The sequence below is a fragment of the Meleagris gallopavo genome, chromosome 2 (assembly GCF_000146605.3).
Source record: "Meleagris gallopavo isolate NT-WF06-2002-E0010 breed Aviagen turkey brand Nicholas breeding stock chromosome 2, Turkey_5.1, whole genome shotgun sequence".
Taxonomy (NCBI): Eukaryota; Metazoa; Chordata; class Aves; order Galliformes; family Phasianidae; genus Meleagris; species Meleagris gallopavo.
In genome coordinates this window covers 15455407-15477680 of record NC_015012.2, presented here as the reverse complement: position 1 = coordinate 15477680, position 22274 = coordinate 15455407, and the positions used below count along the sequence as shown (strand labels likewise).

The following is a 22274-nucleotide window of genomic DNA, read 5'->3' as shown; positions in this document are numbered from 1 at the left end:
CTGCTTTGCTTCTGTTACTCTTTTCCAATGCAGTGCCCTTTATATATGCAGGCTGAGTGGAATGCATCATAAAAGGTGACATTTTATAACAGCAGTTTGTAAATTTTACAGAAGCTTACTGCCTGTAAATCACAGAGCTTATTCCCTCACTGACTTTATTACTGCAAACTCAACCATGGATAAACTCCATGCCAGTTTACTTGAAATTTATCTTTTTTATTCAGACTGAACTGAGGTCTTTTAATATTCCTTTTCTTCTAATGATAAAGCCATCCTGATAATCTTATTTCCTTTATAGACCTTCTGGAGGACTCTAACGTATCTGGAAAAAGCAATTCCTGGTTTTGGTAGTTCCTACCTTGCACCTATTTTCCCATGATTTTCTTCTGTCAAAAGATGCACTTTTTTCCCTCATTTCAATTACTGTATTTATTTTTATTCCAAATCCTCCTCAGGCACATAACCCTTTTCAGATCTAAACTATTTCCCTTTGCCTTGCTTTGATGTGCTTTGACTCACTTCACAGCCAGACATCACAGACTGTTTTTAACAGGATCTGTGCACAAACCTGTTCTTTATTGGTAGCATCTACATTTATTTCATAGTGGAGCTACACAGTTTATTCTTCCATCTGTGCAGTGTGCATTTGCATGGTTAGCGTTCACAGGAATCAGTGGAAACTGATGGCACAAATTCCTCATGCATCAGTGAGAGTTTGGTGAACAAGGCAGTAAGTGAATCAAGTTGTTTTTCCAAATAGCTTCAAGGAATAAAGTGCACCAATGAATAAGTTTCTCTCCCCCCCCCATTTACAGCTTTTCTTTTGTTCTGCTTATGGCCCTCTTCATACTCCATTTTCAATCAAAATTGAAAACAAGCCTAGATTCTACTCAAAACCCTCTTTCATGCGTAGAGAAGACCAAACTCTTTGGAAACAAAGATGGAAAGCTACTTCTTCAGGATGGTTCTTGTTACAATTGCTGGAAAATTCAATCTTATTTTCCTTGCCAAGTCAAACAAGATTTGTAGTCAGGTTAGTCTTAGTTCACAGTTCTTGAATTTGGAGCTGAAAGAGGCGTCAGCTGTGCAAAGGTGTTGATTACGATGGAAATGTGCCAACACAGAACTGGATATATTATGACCCTTACCCAAACTCAGCTGCTGGCCCCACAGCAGTTCTAATTCACATCATTTTTATCAAGGATAGCATGAAGTTCCACTATTTCCTGGGTATATATCCTGATTTATATTAAGTGTTTGGCACCAGAATCTGGCCAGCATTAGAATTCCCTCAAGAGTCTGAAGAACAGCTCAAAGCCAAAGTCCCTCTGGGGGCTCATGAAATATTCTAGCCCTTAGCTAAGGAATGCCAATTGTGTTAGAAAAGTTTGTTTTCTTGCTTGGATGAAACAACACCCCTCTTATGGCTCTTCTGACAAATGGCATCAGATTAAAATTAAATTGTGCAGAGCCCGATTGTCTTTTCATTTTTTTCCACGAGTGTTGGGGAATGAGCTATTCCTCAGTCAAGCTGACTGTAACAAACTTAGTCATTTATACTCCAAGGATACATGGAACTTCAGCATGTTTTTTCTTGAATCTACATGACTCAGCAGAAACAGAGCTCTAAGACAGCCCAGACAAAAATAAATCAGTTGCTTAGATATTTGAGTGACCTGCTACAACTTTAGAGTATAATAGGTTATAAACATCTTAATGCAATATTTAGGTATTTTAAAGACACATTCTTGGTCCTACAGGTGGAGGGAAATGTTTACTGGGATATTCTAAAGTCCTGGAAATCGGGGTTTTCTTACACTCACAGGTTGGGACATGCAGATGGTTGGCTAGGTTATTGTGGGAATTATGTTTTGCTCATTATCCTATCTATTGACCAGTAACCTCAATATCATGAGAGGGCATCTAGCAAAAAAGTTGTGGGCTCCATTCATTTACTCCTCATTCACAGCGATGCCTGTGAAGCAGACATCTAGACAATCAAATTGAACAGCTTGTCCAGTTCAGTGTGGCAAGCTGCTAAATGCCACATCAACTCTAGCATGCAAGCTCCCATATGCTTCAGAGGGAAACCTCTAGAAGTCTATGAGGTTTTCCTTTCAGGTTCAATGTTCTCTTAGGTAAGGAAGCCAGCCCTAAGAAATGATCTTAACACACCATAAAAGACCTAGTAGACATACCAATAGGTGTGCCTGCTTCAGCCTTATGCTGCCATGGTGATCATGAAGGTATTCACATAATATTCACTGCTGATGCTGAAATGGAGATTTCATTTCCCAAAAGACTTCCCTAAAGTATCCACAAGCAAAACACATTTACTTCATCTTTGTTCCTCAGAGATGTTATCAACATTTAAAGGCATTTAATAGCTGCATTTTAAACACTCTGCTCAGAGATTAAATATTGCATAGAAAAATTATTCAATAAAATGGAGCACAAATCATTATAATTCAAAAACATACACCTTTGTTTTTTTACATTACTCCTCCGTGACTGCTTCTGCTAATTGTAGGCATGTTTTATTGGGGCTCTCTTTCGGCTGATTTTTGTTTGTTTTTTAAATACATAGAAAAAAGGTTAGAAAAAACAGCTCGAGGGTGAAGACGTTTTCTCAACTGGCCACGTGGAGATGAGAAAAGACGTTTGCTATATAAAATCAGATTTTTGCTCCATATGCGAAACAACAGACGTTGGACCATTCAGAAAAGAGTTCCTGAAAATATTCTATAAGAATGAACTTTTGAGATTATCTATCACATGTGCCCAGGACATTTTTTTTTTTAATTGAATTTAATTAGCGCTGTGTAATGACATTACATTTTATAATGCTAATCACATAGCATAATTAGCAAATTACATATCATAAATATGTGATTACATGAATTTGCACCACAGAATTCATAATTACACTTAATTACACTAATTGCATCAATCTAAACTAATCAGCCATACAAATACAAGGAAAAGTCATTCAAACAAAGTCTAGAAACTTTTGAGAGCAAGCCCACATTTTCAGAGTACCCAGTGTCACAGCACTGCCTTGTACCTGGAATATAAGGTATGTGTGTGGGCAATAATTGCTCTGACCTAAGGGAGATTTTATGTTCTCAAAAATCTGCTTCTGCTCTGAAGTTAGGCAAACACAGCTCCATACCTTAAGAAGTTGTTGGAAGCTTGATTCTTTTCCTGTCCACATGAAAATATAGGAAATGATACACCTCCTCCCAGAGAAGGATTTGGTTTCAGTGAATTGTCAGTGCCCGAAAGAAAAGCTGGTATGTTGGATCAAGCAAGAATTTCCCTGCAATTCTTAAAACCTGGATGTCCAGACCCAGACTGCAACCCTGGCCTTCAAGCACTCTTTCTAAAATGAATACCACCACTAGCTCTATTACAGTGGGTACTGTAACGCATGAGTATAATTTACTTTCTTTACTAATTACTGTACTATTTTTCTGTCAGTTGCTTATCACAACTCAAGGGAAGGTTTCAATCATGGAAATATGTAATGCTTTTGATGTGCTTTCAGTAATTAAATCTCATCTTACATGTTTGTATACATTTTCCACCTTTGGGGAGCAATTTTGAAAAGACTAATGGAAGTCCTGCTGATCAGAGAGAAAGACAGGCAATTATGGAGTACTCCCTTCTTTCCTTCTCTTTTATCACTCTGGTGTCTGTAATTAAAATGGTTGTATAGTAAATAAGACTTTATATTCCTCAAATGAAAAAGAGTTGGTACCAATAAAGCATACAGTGTGTACAGAGAGTGTCATCAGAAGGGAAACGAAGAGATGAAGTGCATTTCCCCATGGATGCATTCTTTTAAGTCCTATTAACACTCATAATTTAATGATGGGGTGGATAAACACACTATTCCAAGATATTTAAAAGTGACATGACTCAGATGGGGTGTAATGAATGTGCTTTAAAACGCCCCATCCCTTCTCCAGTGATCCATTTCCCTGGAAAATAACATCAGTTTTTCTTACTTTCATAGAATAAAAGAATAGCTTGGACTGGAAGGGACCTTGAAGACTTAAATCCAAACCCCCTGCTCTAGGAGCAGGGCTGCCACTCACTAGATCAGGCTGTTGAGCGACCCATACAATCTAGCCTTGAATGCTTTCGGGGATAGGACATCCACAGCTTCTCTGAGCAGCCTGTGCCAATGCCTCACCATTCTCAGAAAAGAACTTCCTCCTAACAACAAATCTAAATCTCCCCTTTTAGTTTAAAACTATTCCCCCTCGTCCTATCATTATCTGACCATGTAAAAAGTCACTCTCCTGTTTATCAAGTCAAGCACTGGAAGGCCACAATGAAGCCTTCACCAGAGCCTCCTCTTCTTCAGGCTGAACAAACCCAGTTCCCCTGACCATTCTTCATAGGGGAAGTGCTCCAGCCCTCTTGAGTATCTTTGTGGCCTCAGGTGCGTCTGGAAGCCCCAGGCCTGGATGCAGTACTCCAGCTGGAGCCTCACAAGGGCAGAGCAGACAACTATCCCCTCCCTCGCCCTGCTGGCCACCTCTCTTCTGCTGCAGCCCAGGATGCTGTTGGTCTTCCAGGCTGCAAATGCACTCTGCTGACTCACATAACAGATCTGAAAAATCAGAGTTATCTCTGTAACCAGCTGGAGACTGAGCACATTTGTCAAAGGACTCCCTTGTAAAATGTTCCCTTCTTCTGAACCAAGGCAATGCTTCCCAACAGATGTGTTGCAACCTAGGAATGTCCTGAATGGCAACCGGGAGGTGTTAGAAAACCTCACATTCCCATATCCCCTACATACTCTGATCTTTAATGGCCTTTGTCACTCTCAGCAAGTTATACAGTGTTATCCCCACTCTCAGCAATATAACTGTGCTCTCACATTCAGTGAAAGTGTGAGGGAATGACACAGTGCTTTTCTTTATCCAAAAGCTCCTACCTTGAAAAGGTTCAGCTTAAAGTCATTGCATTGAATACAGTTTATGCTTGAAACCAAAAAGTTTATTTACTGCCTAAAACAGCATAGTAAATATTTTCAATATAGAAACGTTAACATAAAACTTGTCTATTTAAACACATCATAAAATTTCCATGAGCATATCTAGCTATCTTCACTCTAACATAATATGGCATCTCACTACACGTAATATTACCCACAGGATTTAGTTCATTGGAGACCTCCAGCAGAGCAACTGAACCCTTGGTCTAGATCTGCAAAATGACTTAATCTCCCAGGGTACTAAACCAGTGATGTCTTCAAAATCCTCTCTCTGATTCCACCTCACTTGAGAGACATCCCAGGTTCTCTGTACTAAATTATTCTTTGAATGTCAGTAAATATAGATATATATTTATTTAAATTCATAATATATATTTATATAAATGTAAATAAAGATACCCTCAAGGACATGTGCCCTGATCACACTGAATGCCTTTGCATCATCTTTGTTCCCAGACTCCACCGAGAAGAACAAATTCATGGCTCCCCTTCCTGCTTTTTGAAAGACTGCTGCAGCGTGTATATTTATTGGTTCTGCCTCTTCACAAAAGAGAAGCAGAAGAGTAGAATGATGATTTCACATTTACCTGAAAGCTCAGAGGCTTCTGCCAACATACACAATATCCACATGTTTCCTCTCTCCCCTCTCATACAAAAGCAAGTCAAAGCTCATGAGGAAAAGGCACCAGCTACAGCTGGATTTCCCCACCAATTTGTTGAAGGTGCTCCGTTTGACATAACCTAATCCAATATCTACTGAACCAGACAAGAAGCAATGATAAGTATGATCTTTTCCTTCTCTTCACAATGCCAGCTTAAAGGCCTCTTGAGTTCTGTCCCATAGATGGAACTATTTTGGAGGTCAGGAGGGAAGTGGATGATTACATTTCTGAAGAAACAGTTTCTGCAGCCTTCTGCTCACACAGCATCACACTTAAGTCTGGATGAATATAGATCAGTTTTCATTCTGATGTCTGCTCTACAAATAAACATTTATATGCTCAGTCACATCATTTCGATTTTAAGGTGACAAACAACACACAAGGCCTTTTCTAAACAACTAACTCATACTGAGAAATGGATGCACTTCTACCTACTTACTTTCAGAATGAAGCACATTAAAAAAAAAAGAAATCCATGAAGAAATGTTTCTAACCACGCTGCTAATTCTGGTGAAGCTTTGTTTTACACTGCCTGTTACCCACATTTGGCAATGATTATCTCAGATGCCTTTGCTCATTTACTTTGTGCACTGACCAGTCCATTTGCTTTTCTACTCCTGGCAGAACTAATGACTGAAAACCAAGTGTTCAGACAAATCTCAGTTGTTTCTGCATGCAGTGCTATATTAGGCTGTTAAGATTGTCATGGGATACGCAAAGGTATGTACACAGATACAACTATTTCAGGGATACATAGAAAACAACAGGTTATTAGCTAATTCGACATAGCACTACTCTCTGTCCTCTGAAAACAAAAATTCAGTTGTCAAGAAGAATAAAAAAAAGACTGGTGTAGTATTGGGAATGGTTAAGAAAGAAAAGGCGAAGAAACAGCACTATGTCAAATTGTAGTTCTTCATAGCATGCCTGTATCTTGAATGTCTTGCATTCTATCCCCTTTTATCTCCGAAGGAAGCATTATGAATATAAAAGCTCGTGTCTGTGCCCAAGTGAGGAATAGTTCCGCAAAGGAAATGTGAAATAGATCAGAATTCTGCCTGAAAAAGTGTAAGAGAGACCTTTGGTTCCACAAGAAAGCAGCCTGTTCCACACTCTCTCCTGCCAACATGTGTCCATGAATCTGGTCCTTCCAATCTCAGGGAACTTTTATTCCTACAGCAAAATCTCTTTTGCTTCACCACAACACAGGCAGATGGCTTGATTTGCATCAAGGTGTAATAAACAATCTCCCTTTCAGCAGTGCCAGGAGAGGAAGCACCTTAATGCTTCCCAATGAATGCTGAAAGCCCTGGTAGTGAGAATGAAAGCAACAGGAACCAAGAAACACTCTCAGAACTTCATTCAGTTAAACAGACATCCATATGCACAAATCTCCATAACACACAGCAAAAAATGATTAGGCTATGAATTAATAGGAGTATACATAGTTCACTTTTCTGGCTCAACCACAAGGCAAGCAAGTGGAAGTTTTCATGGTCGAAGTTTCCTCATAGTCACTGGGCAATTAAACTCCTGCCAGGGCAAGCTAGGAAGGAGGCAGAAATATATACTGGGGAAGAGAACCCATACTGCGGTGAACTTGGGTTAGGCCAATGTTTATTATTTATAAACTACATCAAGCCACATTTCTAAATGAAATGCTTTGTTAAAAGTTCAAAATTATTTATCTTTTTAAACAATTGCCTCCCCCAGCATTTCCTTTGCCTAGCCTATTTTTCACAATCACATACTTTTAAATAGTTGCAGTCCCCTAAAACTATGGGACAAATTATTTTTTCCAAATATGTCTGATCTCTTTCTAAACCTCTGTTCTCTCAGTATTTCAGCATAACTGGGTTGCGAATAGCAAGACCATGCTCCTTTCTTCAAATATAAAGACGATTTAATAAGAACGATAGGAATTGAAAGTTAATTATTTTCAAACTATTGAACAGAGCTGAACAAAACAATGGGAATTCTTCTCTTGACATTAATGGTTTTGGAACTGGGCTCTCATACTTTAACTGCCATTTTGACAGTGCGAGATGAACATTTCTTTCTTCTGTCACAGTGTTCCAGAACACCACACCAACAGGTTTGAAACACACCTTGCTCAGCACAGACTGTATGATGCACCTGAGGGAGGGCCTCAGCAGAATTTTCTCCAGCCAAAGCAACACAAGCAGTGCAGATATTATTACTATATTTCACAATACCAGACCACACATTATTAGTATCCGTTCAAGGCTTAAAAAAAAAAAATCATTTTAAAAAGCTCTCATGGAGCTGCTGTCAGGCATAGAGAAGTAGGAATACTTTGGGGACTGTTAAGGTACAACTGTTGTGAGGGTACACTACTCATTGCAGGTTTCTTAGTCTTGAAAACTGAGAGGGTAATGATGCAGAAGCTAAAACCCAGCAACATTTGGGAATGTGGCAAGAATTTGCCTCGAAGCATCAGGGGTTGTGCTGTTGGAAAGCTCTGGTTCTAGAAACCACTAGATACGAACCTGGGCTGAAATGTCAATGAGTCATACTCCTCCTTAAGTCCAGGCCATAATATTGTTTGCCAACTGAAATGCTCTAAATCTGTATAAAGGTTAACCTAAGAAAAATGAATCTAAAAGAAACTTAGAAATGGGACAGTGAAAAATAAATAGGAAAGGTCTTACGTGGCTCAAGTAACAATTCCTCATCTCCCCAGGAAGAACCTCCACATCAGAGGAAAGATGGGAAAACCAGGCATCCAGGATGTGCTGATTAACACTGGGATCAAACTGAAATCAATCCACGTTTAGGCTTTTAAGCTCTGCTTTGTATGAGTTTATGTTTGTTTGTTTTTTTTAAACCAAAAATCCTCCACAAACAGGTCCTCTCTGTCAGGCCTAATACACCAGGTTAGCTAGGAAACACCAAGAAAGCTCCATTCCTCCTCCTACTTCTTTCAGGATGTTGCAGTTTCATGAAAAGAACAGGAAAACTACAACAGAGAAGCAAATGGGGGAAAAAAGAAAAAAAAAACTGTTTTACAAGTGAAATAATTTCCAGTGCAGTTGCTCTGTTCTGTCTTAATATTAACCAATGTTTCATTTTCTGGTAGCCCAGTGCAGGCTGATAATTAGAACACATCCATAACAGCCTGTAAGAGCTAGAGAGATACATCCATGCAACTCTGATAGGAAATCCATCTCAAAATGGAGAGGGAACAGGGAGAAATACCCTAACAGCACATGGTGGGCTTCGTATTGGATCTAGAAACAAACAAGGTCCAGTATACTGGAGCCTGCGAGACATAACAGCTGCAACAGACTTTCTCAGGCTGACACTGCCTTAAGGCAGAATAATTGCAACAGCTTCAAATCATACGTTAGGAAGAGAGCTCTAACAACTGCCCAGCGATACCATATGGTAATGCTTTTAGCATGTAAACAGAGAAAGCTGATAAGGGATATAACAGGAGCTTATCAAATCAACAGCATAAGAAATAGCAGATAGGGGTAAGAGGAACAAATGGACATCAGTCTGACCCAGAATGACTTTTTTTTTTTTTTTTACATTCTTCACCTGAAAGCAGCAGATGTGTTACCAGCTCTTGCTTATCAAGGGAAGAAATGAGCCAGAGGGAAGGAGGACAACAAAAAAAGACTTCTGACAAGGCTATTGAAAATGAATTTCCATAAAATATTCCATCCACATCTCAATCTGCTCAGCCTGAGGTACCTCCATGACAGGTACTGTAGTCACCACTTTACAAAAGTAAAAAGTGGTATACAGAGATTTAGTAATTGGCCCGAGGTTACGCAGGCAGTCTATGGCAGAAACAGGTTTTGCGCTCAGATCTTTAACTACAAAACCCAACGTGAAATGCTGAGACAAGGAAAGTGTTCCCAGAGTGGTACAAATTAGGCGATGGCATATACATTGTGCCTCATTGAGAGACTGTAAATGAATGTTAAACATGGAATTTGAATGCAATTATTCTGCCCTAGTCACAGAATATATTCGAAAAGGCTAACTGGCCCATGTCAGCTTTCATCACCCTTGACTCATGTAACCAGCTCACAAAGCCACTGCTTGATGTAGGTGCTTAAAACTAACCAGGGGGTGGGGAGGAGGAAAGGAAAAGAAATCGCTAAAATTCTACTGTGTTTCTTAAGGTGCTTTCAATTTAAATCTTGCTTATTGCCACTGTCACATGCCTTACCTGGCCTACATCAAATGGTGCACTTTTGTGATTTGAAGAATGTAGGCCAGAAAGAATAAACAGGAAAATATTGGAGATTGTAGGACAAATTGTGCGCTGTCACACAGAAGGCTGACTGCATTAAAGCTGACAGAAATATACTGGTGAAACCACAGGAACAAAAAAAGCCAATCTGACATCTCTACAGAAAACACTCTTTCTTGCAAAAAGAAAGATGAGGAATAAACACACAAAATATTGCAATTAATTTATTACTGTTAAACAGGAAGTGCTTGTCTATTCCTAGTATTCAATTTCTGTTCGTGTAATAGTTTCAAATTTGGACCAGTGCACTCAAGAAAGAAAACAACAAGAAAACCATAGGTATCATTATTGCTCATTTCAGTTAGGCTGAATGATCATCTGGAATGCCTGCAAGAACCCTGCTTTGGAATATCCCAATTCTCTACTCTGCCCAGCAGAAGCCCAGCTGAGATTGCTCTGAAGTACTTCCCATGGAGATCGTGAGGTCTTACAGAGGATAAACACTGTTTGGCAAATAGATTTGATATGACTGATTTACTCAGATTTCTGTATTTACTGGTTTGCCACCGCTATAATTTGTACTTGTTGTCATATCTCACCTGGCCGCATTCCGCACGTTCTATAAGGAGGGTTCTGGGAGAATTCATCTTTCGTAACTTTAGCACCACCATGTGGCTCGGTATGTTCTAAAATCCTATTAAGAAATAAATTTTCTCTTTTTTCTCCCCCCTTCACTATAAGGGATGCTTTCACATAGGCTCTAAATAAACAATTGAAAGCATTCCTCACTTGGAACAGGTGCAAGATAAAATACCTCATTCCTGAGCAATCAAAAATCTGAATTCTCTCTTAGGGCTGTAGGGATCCTATTATTCTTCTTCAAAGCCCCTAAAAGCAAATGCCGTTCTGTGCCTGAATGTACTGGCCAAAAATATTTGTAATCTAACAGCTAGAACATTCAGTTCTCTTTCTCAAGTATTTCTTTTAGGTTATTAAAAAAAAAAATAGCTGACATTGCAACAAATAAGAAGCTGTCTGTGCTGACAGCAGCAGCAGATGCCAAATGGAAGACGCTCAGCGTTCACCTCTCTGAGCGCACCGAAGAATTACCCTCCCAGTTCTTCTTGCCATGTATACACGTGCATGAGGAGACAGGACACCTCAACCATGTCCACGTCTCTCTCCAAGAATGCAAGATGATACAGCCAGGTCTTGGCTTGAAGCACCACTTCACATATCTCATTCCATGCTCTCCCAGCTGCTCAACCAAAGAACGAAGTGACCCACACCCCTGCCTCTGGAAGGGCTGGACCATAAATAAGATGCTGCTGACACTTTCCTCAGCATAATCTAGTTGATGAGTGCAAGTTTTGCCATCAGGCAACAACCATTTGACCAGTAAAGAAAATAAACGCACAGGTTTATCTACTGAGCAAGAAGAATTTCTGGGCAAATACGATGGCTATTGTTACCATGTTCATGTGGATGAGGATATTTAACTGCTGCACTTATTCTTTTAGATACGGAGGAACAGGCATATGTTCCTCTGCTTGTTCATTATGTGAACAGACTAATCAATCTGCTACAAGTTAATTTATGAAAAAAGTCTTAATTTAGCTGAATTCTGCTATATCTCAAACATGTAACAGAATTTTCAAAAGAAAGGAAATCAGAAAACCAGAGAACCCCTACCAGGAAAATATTGGTATAGTGGTCACATACGAAAATTTACAGAACAGATTTGCTTAGGGAAAAGAAACAAAGATAGCTGTGACTTACATTTTGTCTTCTCTGAATAATTAAAAGTCATCTCAAGCTGCAGAGTAAATGCAAACGGCAAATTCTGAAGTTTAACCACTGCTGGAGATTTCATTCCCAAGGTCCTTTTATCATTAAAAAGCAAGATGGGCAACAACGCTGCAGAATCAGCATACAGGAGCACAGGGTGTTGACTCAATCAGGGTTTCAAGAGTAATTAAGCACATATACCTCATAGCTTCAATAAATAACCATCACAAACAGCAGTGGTTTGATCACATTCCTCCCATTACTCTTTCAGATATCAGAAACAGATATTTCTACCAATATTCTGAAGCCAAAGGAATAAAGAGTAGGTTTCCATATGTGTATAAGGAAACCAAACTTAAAATGTTTGACATCACTGATAGATGAGTTGGCCATGAAGGCAAAACAGAACCTGATATCCAACCTGACCATTCCCAACACATCTCCATGCTGCCCACTCAGGTGCTCAGATCAGGTCTCTCCAGTTGAATTTAAATTTGAGATCAAGACTTGCAATAGTACAAGAGGCAATGAACTTAAGTTGTGCCAGAGGAAGTTCGGGTAGGATATTAGGAAAAAAAATCTCTGAAACAGTGGTAGTGCATTGGAACAGGCTGCTCAGGGAAGTGGTGGAGTCAACATCCCTGAGAATGTTTAAGGAAAAGTTAGATGTAGTACTTAGGGATGTGGTGGTGATGGATTGACGGTTGGACTTAATCTTAATGGTCTTTTCCAACCTTGTTGATTTTGTGATTCTGTGATTTTGTATTTTAACATAACATGCCTCAAGAGCAAATTCCTTCCACCAAAGCCCATAATTAATAACAGCATTGTATAGATCACGTTTTAGTACATCAGCTCACCCTCGTATTTGTCATCCAATATTTCCTCATTTCATTTACTTGCTTTCTTCTCAGCCTCTAATTTAGCATACATCCATCTTACCACAGCAGACAAGCAGAGGCCCTGCCATCAAGGAAATAGCCATAACCCTGGCTTAGACAAGAGGGCTACAGAAGAGCAGGTGCCTGCTATGAACCAAGTTGCCTGTAGCTTAGAACCCTTACTGCTAGTCTTTCTGGTTTCAGACTTCAAGTCACCATAGTCCCAAAGACACTTCAGTTTTTCTATATCAAGTTCATGACACTATGCAGTATCAGTTTATGATAAACCAAAGGCACCATCACAAGGGTACACTGTGCTGGAGCAGGCATATCTATATGTCTCTTCTAGCCCATACTGAGTCAGTGCTTTTCTTCTCGTTTTTGACATAAACAAGAAATTGCTTGTATTATAAGTTCCATAGTTTTCTGGTCCACATAAAGCAAAAAAAAAGAAAAAGAAAAAAAAAGACTATCTGAATAACAAATCCAATATTTATGCCAAAGTTTTTACTAGTACTTACTGAAGAGTACAGGATCGAGTGCTTGTTTTGAAGAGGATGGTACTCTCTCAAAGAAAACAAGCATGCCTACAAATGCAACATTTCTTTTACTAAGGTATTCAGAAGAAATGGGGTACCATTCAGATTTGATATTGTGAATCTTTTGTTGGATACAGTTTAACAGGCTTTGCTCATAAAGACAGGGTGATTAAATTCATATTAAAAATACTGCTCCTCAAACATACATCTTCACCTGCACTCCAAAAAATTAACTCCTCCCCTTCCATAAACTGAGCTCTCTGTCTCTCATTGAAGAGATAACATTGCATCTCAACCCTTAAATCTGGGCTGTGGTATTGACACCTAAAGGCTGAGCATATTGGTGCTCTGCAGAAGAGAACTCCATGGTCCCCTTTCCTCCAGCAAGCCCACAGAGCATCTGTAAAGCCATCTGCATCCACCTAGCCTGGCATAAAGGCCAAGTCAGCCACTTACTCAAATACTTATTCTAACACCTTTGTGGCTCTCACAAAGCCTCCAAGAAACTGTAATTCCCTGTATAAACCTGGTTGAGGCACATAAATACTGTCCTTCTAACACACACAATAAGTGAGTCCATCAGGAAAAAGGCTTTGGGAATTTGGAGGCTATTACTGCTATACAAAGTCAGATACAGTAGTAGCAAACTGCAGTACCAATAGCAAAAAGTAAGGAAATAACATGAATATGTTTTGAGATGCTGGGACATTAATTTCAAGAGGGGATTCTGAAATAGGAAAAAGTTAACACACTTATCCTTTTTCCACCAAATAGTATAGTGATCTAAATAAAATCCTACACATTACTGGAACTCCTATTTCTCTGCAAAGCCACACCATAAGATCGGCCTAAAAGCCATCTGCTCAATTGCTTGAATTTTCTTTCAGATCATTTATTAGAGGATATTTTTAATGTTTTAGCATGACTAGTAAATATTTTCAGGTTTCAGCAATTCAGTGAACCCAACTGAGTAATAAGCTATCACTGCCATGCATAATCCTTCCTCATGGAAAGAGAAGGGGGGAAAAAAAAAAAGCTTTTAAAGTTAATAGCAGCTGAATATAGAACAAGGAAAAGAAAGATTCAGAATTAAACCCTAGGGGCATCCCAGCAGTAGTACAGCTGATCCAGATGTAACTCTTTACCTGGATAGGAGGCATTGCCTGGATAATGATAATTTTATTGTCTTCGACATATGTACACTGAAGTCCATCCTCAGCAGGCTATGCAAATAAGGAAAAAAATGATTCTTTCAGTTTAAGTCTTCCATAGAAGTGTACAAGCACACTTTATAGGCCTTCTGTTCGAAACAGAGAAAGTGATTATACTCAAGTAGTACTCAGAATATCCGGTAAATATTCTCCTTTTATGAATTACTATAGGAAAACTAATGGAAAGACAGCCTTATGGAACTACGTAGGTCTCACTGAAAGTAACACCTCCTATTTATTTCCATGAAAATTACAACAGATACAAAGAACACAATAATATTACTTAATATAGTAGGTACAAAACAACTTTCCAACATAGTCATCACCATTAGCTGTATATTTTCACCAGCAGCGAACAAAGCACTTGTCTGTACCTACACAACCATCTGGAATGTGGCTTATTTTTCATGCCACTGCAGAAATGCACCACCCACCCCTGCATGCTCACATTCACTGTTTGATCTTCCTAAGCATTCAGCAAGCACCAATGAATGTCAATCGATACTATTTTTTGTACATAGAGGAGTTCAGTGACACCTTTTCTTCATACATACACACTTCCACGTCAAATACCATTGTGTCAGACTGCTCCTTTGCTGCCATCTGTCACATAGCAACGAGATTTAGTGGAATATTGGTGGAAAGGTTCAACCTCTACTGCCATAATACCAACATCTGCTTCTAACGTTGTTGGCCAACATCATGAAATAGGAGGCATTACTTTCAAAGCAGCCCTTATACAGTACTGTATGTTGCATCCCACAGAGGCCAACACAGCTGGACATTCAAGTTTTATGCTATTCATGTATCTAACAAGCATCAGCAATGTCTTTTAATTAAATGAAACAGGCTCTGAGTTCTCAAAATTAATTTTACCATACCAGGGGCTTGATTCTGTCAGTCAATAGAAAGACTAACATGCTATTTTTCTGCATGGCTTTCTAAGCAAGTCTTTTAAAACTTAAGCATTTAACTAAGCCTCACAGCGCCCACACAAGGTAAACAGGTAATCAAAACCAATGCAAAGTTCTATGCTTGAACCCAGAAGCAAATAGCACAGATACACACGTTTTCCTGCAAATCAGATGGGGAGCCCTGAAGATCACACAATTGTAAAATGGCTTGGGTTGGAAGACCATCCAGTTTCATCCCTCTTGCCATAGGAAAGGACATCTGGCTTGCAACCAGGCTAACACTAGATTTCTATTAATAACATTGAAAGAGAGTTTCATCAGCCAGAAAAGTACTGTGAGTATTCATATATCACGTTCAAATAGGGCCTTAAATCCCTAACAACTCTGGAGAATTTAGCAGATATGACAAACTGCCACAGGCCAAAGTACTAACTAGCAACATGTTACAACATGCTGCCATGGTTTAGGACAAAAGAGTAGAACAAAACCACGTCAACCCACCACCCAGGAACTTAGGAAAGAAATTCAACAGGCTCTAGCTATCACATCTGGGTCACTTCTGCCCATCTAGGCAACTTTATGCAGACAGACACATTCAAAACCTCAATTTCTTCTTTCACCCATATAACAAAAGCTACTACCTGTTCTCCGGTAGGAACAGTTGAGTGCAGTTATTTAGTTCCCCCTCGGAAAAAGCTTTTTAGTTGAAACATCTTCCTGAAGAATATATCTTCAGCACTAGCAAAATTATTTTTCAGCATTCCATTAGCAGGTCTCTCACTCAAAGAGGGTAAGGTTGGCAACTGAGGCAGTTCAGCCATACAAGGATGTCAGCACTGTGATTCTTTTCCTTATTTGGAAGATTACCACTTCACTTAACGTAAATATTAGTAGAATTAAACTCTATCACATTTGTGGGGGGAAAAAAAAAAAATGGTTGGCACTTAATTTCACTCCTCAGGAATACCCTTTTTATCCTGGCAGCAATTTTTAATGCGTAGGGAACATACATACACCGTCTCACCTGAAAGTTAATTAATCCTTGAATAAAGCTGCCCCCTGCATGCTGAGGAGGAGCCAAGAGTCAATGAGAAGCTTCAGAACCAGGCATCTCCTGGTGTGTGAAGAAAAGTTAATTTTTCCCCAGACAACACGGATAGGAATGAGGCAGATATCACATAGAAGTTGAGTCAAAGCATTTATCCCATGAAGCAGCAAAACTGCTTCTGACAAGTTCTTTGCAATAGCAGGCAAAGCATTACTGGAAATACCATTAGCCATATACAAGAAAAAAAAATCAACTTACCCAAGTGGAGATGAGGAGCTCTAGCTGTAGAACACACCTTCTTACAAAGACTTTGTCCTAGAGATGTTCTCCCTTTGGAGGCTAACCCTTAAATGAGGTCCCAGAGTCCACCCCTTTGGGTCAGGTGGTGAGCACAGGTGCAAACAATGTTCCTGTGCTCCCTGGGTCGTGCACAGCCCCTCACCAGGTGCTCAATCACCAGTTCAGGCTGTGTCCTAACAGTTCCCCTGCACAAGGTAATGCATTTTAATATTGATCAGAAAATAAATCATTTATCTCATTTACCATTTAGATATAGGGAGATCTGTTCATGTTCAATTAAAAACAAAAAAAAGCAGTAATTCAATGGGAGTTATATGCAGAAATGCCACTGTTGAGTCTTGCAGTCATTTTCTATGTTAAAAAAAAAAAAATCAGCCTTTCATTAGGTCTGTTACATTTCTTAATTTGTTTTAGACTGTTCACTTCCTTGTTATTGTTGTAAATTCACAGGAGATAATTTTAAGCTAATCTTTTCATCTTTTGTAGGAAGCCCTCATCAATAAACACTGAAAGGATGATTAAAATATCACTCCGTGTAGAACAAACTGAGTCAAAATTAGTGTAGGGAGTAAATTACCCTAACAGAGATGTAACACCAATGCCTTAATTTTATGAAAGATTTATTATTGAGAAGAAAAGAGAGAGAAGAAAACCCATACTCCTAAGCTGTAAGACTATAAACAGGTACTTGTCAAAATAATTTTTTAAGCAGATAAATGATATGCTTTGGTCTAATGCATCTTCATTCATGGTGAAGGAATAACTCAGTGGAGAAAAATGGTACAAGCCTCATCAGCACGTTAGGGATATATGTGCAAACATATGTAACATATCTATCTATTCCTCTGCTCGCCAGGAGTTTCAAGAGCCTGGAAGATCTGCTTGCCTTTGACTCTTTCCTTCAAGCACGCACAGTTAGGACACCAAGCTGTCCACAAAGGAACAGGCTCTGGTGGTAGGACGCAGGTGAGTTATTCCTATCACCCAGGCAGCCGTGGGGTGCATTTTGTGCCAGGTGTGGCAGCGGGATGGACTAGCAAGTGCTAGCAGGACAGCTGCTTTGCACAGCCTGAAGCCGGAGTTGCAGAAGGGGATCATGAGCTTCACATGGGACTTGTGTCTGTCTTGAAGGCAGCTTTCAGGACAGAGCTTGACATGCCTGCTTGAATCACGGTTCCAGGATCCTAGGCACAGAGCTCCCCCTCTCCATAACTCTTACTTACATCTTAGTAAGCAAGAGAGGACTTCACCCTAAAATTGACGAGCACTTTAATTAAAACGCGGACTTCTAAGCTGAATTTCACTAGCTCTGTTATTGTTTGGATTTTTTTTCAGGGAGTTTTCTTTCGTTGCTTTTAGTTTTGTTCCTGGTGAGGAGGATTGCAAGCACTGGGATGGCAGCAGCTGAATCAAATGCAAAGCAATCAGCAAACTGCAAGAGGAGGCTCTCTTTCCTTGAGTACATTTCTACCCAAATTTGGAACATCATGTTCAGTGCTTATTCCCATATCCAAGACCAGGGGCCTTCCTCAGCCTTATCCTCTGTTTCTGAAGAAGCTCCAAACACTGCTTAGCTGCCCGACGAGCCCCTCTTTCCCACTCCTTGCAGGGTTTCTCAGTGACTGGCTTATATTCCTCACCCTTCCCATGCCGCTGCTCCACATGGATTTCCCTAAGAACATTCTTGTTTCTGATATATTGAATTTCTCCCATTCTCCTCTATGGAAACAGGCACATAATTCATTTATTTATTCACCAATGTCCGCTACTTCTGTTACAAAATTACCCTTTCCATTTTACAGAATCCCCATTGCCTCATTCGCTTCTTATTCTTTATCTACTTGAAACATCTCTTATTTATTTTTACCTCTTGCCCAATTTTCATTTTACTTTCTATCTTTGCTACTCTTATGCCTACCTTAATATTTTCTTGTTTATTCTGTAATCTTTTGAGGTCCCCTTTGAGTCTGATCTTTCATAATTCCCGTGCCCTTTGCTGCCCCTCTTCCCGCTGGAAAGTCCCTGTTAGCTGCAGCAGCCTTATTTTACTTTTACAGCGAAGCCCTGCTCTCATCCCAGAACAATAGCAAAACTCCTATTGATTTCAGTGGAAATGGGACTCTTGGAGTGTTTACGGCTTTGAACAACACATAAACCCCAGCTCGTGTGGGAGACAACATAATTAAGCAATAAGGCATGACATACCACGTCACACTACTGATTAATGTGTGCGCTGGGTGTGTAATAAATGCAAGCCTCCAGCACACCTGAGGTGCACATTAATCAGCCCTATTGTACATCCTGATCATTATGAAACAGGTTCTTAAAGCATTAAAATGGCCTATTTTTTTTAGTAGTTGCAATAATTAATCGGAGTTGAGAGCTTCTCTCACATCCACAGCTCCACAGGGCTGCAGCAACTTTTCCAGCTCTGCTCCTTTTTATTGCAGAAATAAAGACAGGCTTCACTACTTGCATGGAAAATCTGCTGATTTACCTCTTTGCCTTTGTCACAGCATGGGGGTAACATGGCATGGTGAGGCCAGGGCCCCCCTCTGCTGATGAAGGAGGGTGAGGGAAGGCCTGTTTCACTCAATTGACATCCCCTAGGAGTGCTGAGCTCCTGCCTTGTATTACGCTCAATGCAGATATGGTTACATCCCACCTATACATACCCTGATAACCGCAATGTGTACAAGAAGATGCACTGAGTGGGTCTGTGTTGCAGCTCAGACACCATTTGCACTGTTATTTGCCCAGAAGAGCATTGACAGCCGTGCTTGGGCTCAATCATGGAGGGTCTTGAGCCCAATAAACTGGAAATCATAGCCCCGTTGACCTGTATCAGCTGTATTTTGCACAAAGGACTGAGTGGGCTTTCCTGTAGACGGTTCAACCTCTGCAAGGCCTTGCATGCAGCCATGTGGGCCTTGCCTAGTGCCAGCACAGCTCAGCATGGTCCTGCTAACATCCCACACTTCCCTCACGCAGCACTGGGCTCACACATAGCCTCTGGCGCTTCCCTGAGCAGACACCTTCAGACTCAGCATTTAACATCATTCTCCTGTAGCTATACCCTCCCTGAAGCCTTTGATGGCTGCCCTCCTGCTGCCTGCATGCTCTGCAGGAATCTAATAGCTGGGGATGCTGAGACCGCAGGCATCAGAACTCTTCCCACGCACCTGGATGCAGCCTGGTATTCCTGACATGAAGCCCTGTCCCACCACCCAGCAACCAGCTGAGGAAGCCTCTGCTCTTTGCACTATCCCTACTAGCTCTGATTGATCTCTCCTCCCTGGATCAGTTTTGCAACTTTTCAGTGCTGAATGAGATAAATAAGGAGCAAGTGATAACAGTAATATAAGTAGAGCTGTCCTCTTCATTCCAGAAGCAGCTACAAGCAGAACTGGAATATAAGCATTTCCTAGTTAGAGCTGAATATAGGAAATACAGAAGAAAATAAAAGTATGCAGAGTGTTTTATAATGAAATGCAGCCTGAAATTGTAGGTTTCTAGGACTCAGCAGAATGCTACAGTTTCTAAATCATGCAATTATCTGCCAGCTCCATAGCCGCCCAATGCAAGAGGGGGAGAACTCACCACAGCACATATAGACAGTGTAATATTTAAATCATCTTTAGGGGATCTGCTCTCAGCACAAAGGCAGCTGCATGCCAGGCACTCACAGGGCGCTGGTGCAAACCTGAAGCAACGCTAACAAAATCCCACAGACAGGCACTAGATGAATGCAAACCAAAGATCTGTCATAAAAACTGCAACACAGGAGAAAAGGGGAGAATGGCTTTAAACTATAAGAGGGGAGATTTAGGTTTGATGTTAGGAAGAAATTCTTCACTCAGAGGTTGGTGAGGCCCTGGCACTGCTGCACAGAGCTATGGTACCCCAACCCTGGAGGTGCCTAAGGCCTGAGCTGGTGGGGGCAGCCCTGCCCACAGCAGGGGTTCAGGCTGGGGGGAGGGGGGAGGGGGGGGGGGGTGTCAGGTTTTTAATGCTTTAGTAAAAAAAAAAAAATTTTAAACAAACAAAAAGACAATGAATCATGCTTTTGGCTGTGACTCTCTGCTCTCCAGCTAGTAAGAAAATTTCAGAAGTTTTTGTAAATAGCTTCCAGCAGAGGATGATTAGCATGAAGTCCAATTGTGTGATTTGCCATAGTATATGGTAAATGTTTTCTGCAACTGAATAAAAGCATGATCCTGCTCTGTAGGAGGGCTGATTTAACTGCTCCACATATCCCACAAAGAAAAAAAAAGAAAAGATGCTGTTAAGATGCTGTGAAAAAAAGTACTAAGCATTTTTTGTTCCACTGCAGAAGGTCAGAACAACCTAGCCCTGTTATGGTAACATTCTAAGTTAAACAACTGTAATTACAGGTACAATATATTTCCGGCATTAATGCTGAGAGAAAGTACTACATTTGATGCTAATCACCATTTAGTACTGAACAATCACAGGTAATTATCAAGGCTGATAGGGACAAGTGTCCCCACCACTCCTATGGCAATAGAAGAGACATCTCTTCTGAGGATTTCAGTCCTCTACAGTCAGGTTGTGCTTCTAAGTTCGCCAGAGGTATGAATTTTATCATGTAAAAACATAGATATCTTCAAATGTACAATAAGGTGCTAATTTCATCACAGACCATGCTTCTTACACTCACGTTCTTTAATCAAAATGACAAAAAGCTTTTCCTCTATTTAGCAAGCATACTACTAGAAAACCTCGGCATATCCCTGCAAAAAATAAATAAATAAATAAATAAATATATATATATATATATATATATATATATTAGAGTAAAGGCTTCCACGTAATAATTCAGAAAAAAAAAATATATGAATTGACAGCATATTTCAATACTTTGCTGACAATCTCATTTTCTGTGATGAAACATCTATTTCAGATGAAAGTAAACAGGGTACTTGTCCAGGAACCCAGGGAAGCATGCAAACTCTCCAGATCATCTGTCATAAAATAAAAGGATGTATCTGTCTCAGTTCTCCAGTTCTTGCAATGCACAGATAATGATATTAGGAGACCGGCTTTCTCCTTCACCAATACTACAACTCTGTTGAGAAGTGGGGCAAGGCAGAGCCCTCTGGATCAGCTTCACAACAGGGAATAGGACTGTCCTCTAAACTACCTGAAAGGAGATTGTGTCAAGGTAAGGGTTGGTATCTTCTCCAGGATAGGAGATAGCGATAGGACAAGTGGGAACAGCCTGAAGTTGCACCAGGGGAGGTTCATGTTGGGTATTGGAAAAGCTTAAAGAGTGGTCAGGCAGTGGCACAAGCTGCCCAGGGAGGTGGTGGAGTCACCATCCCTGGAGGTGTTCAAGAAACATGTAGCATTAAGGAATGTTGTTTAATGGGCAGCATTGGTGGTAGGTGGTTGGACATGATCATCTTAGAGAGCTTTTCCAACCTCCATCTTGTTGTAACGAATTATTGACCCAGAATATGGTTATCTGAACTGAATTCCTTGCCTCGGGCTCCATAAACAAAAAAATGGGTGCCAATTACTTATCACACAAGCAATTACCAGAAAAAGTCATTAAAAGCTACAATTTAATTAGCAAAAGCTGAACTGCAAGGTGTAGGCTTAAAGCAATTCAATCTTTACTTCAGTCCCACTGATCTTCATAAAGATTTTCCACACATGCAAAAAAAAAAAA

General features: G+C 40.2%; 1 long non-coding RNA gene across 3 annotated transcripts in view; it reads right to left on the bottom strand.

The window, feature by feature from the left end:
* LOC116216294 overlaps nucleotides 1–16617 on the bottom strand; it is a 51414-nt gene extending 34797 nt beyond the window's left edge. Inside the window, exons 1-2 of one of the 3 annotated variants that reach the window (XR_004158783.1) lie at nucleotides 16538–16608; nucleotides 14252–14329 (exon numbers count right to left, since the gene is read on the bottom strand). This is a non-coding gene — a long non-coding RNA (uncharacterized LOC116216294). Of the gene's footprint in view, nucleotides 1–14251; nucleotides 14330–16537 lie in introns of all 3 variants that reach the window. The other 2 variants (XR_004158785.1, XR_004158784.1) reach the window with 2 other exon arrangements.
* Nucleotides 16618–22274: the final 5657 nt, after the last annotated feature.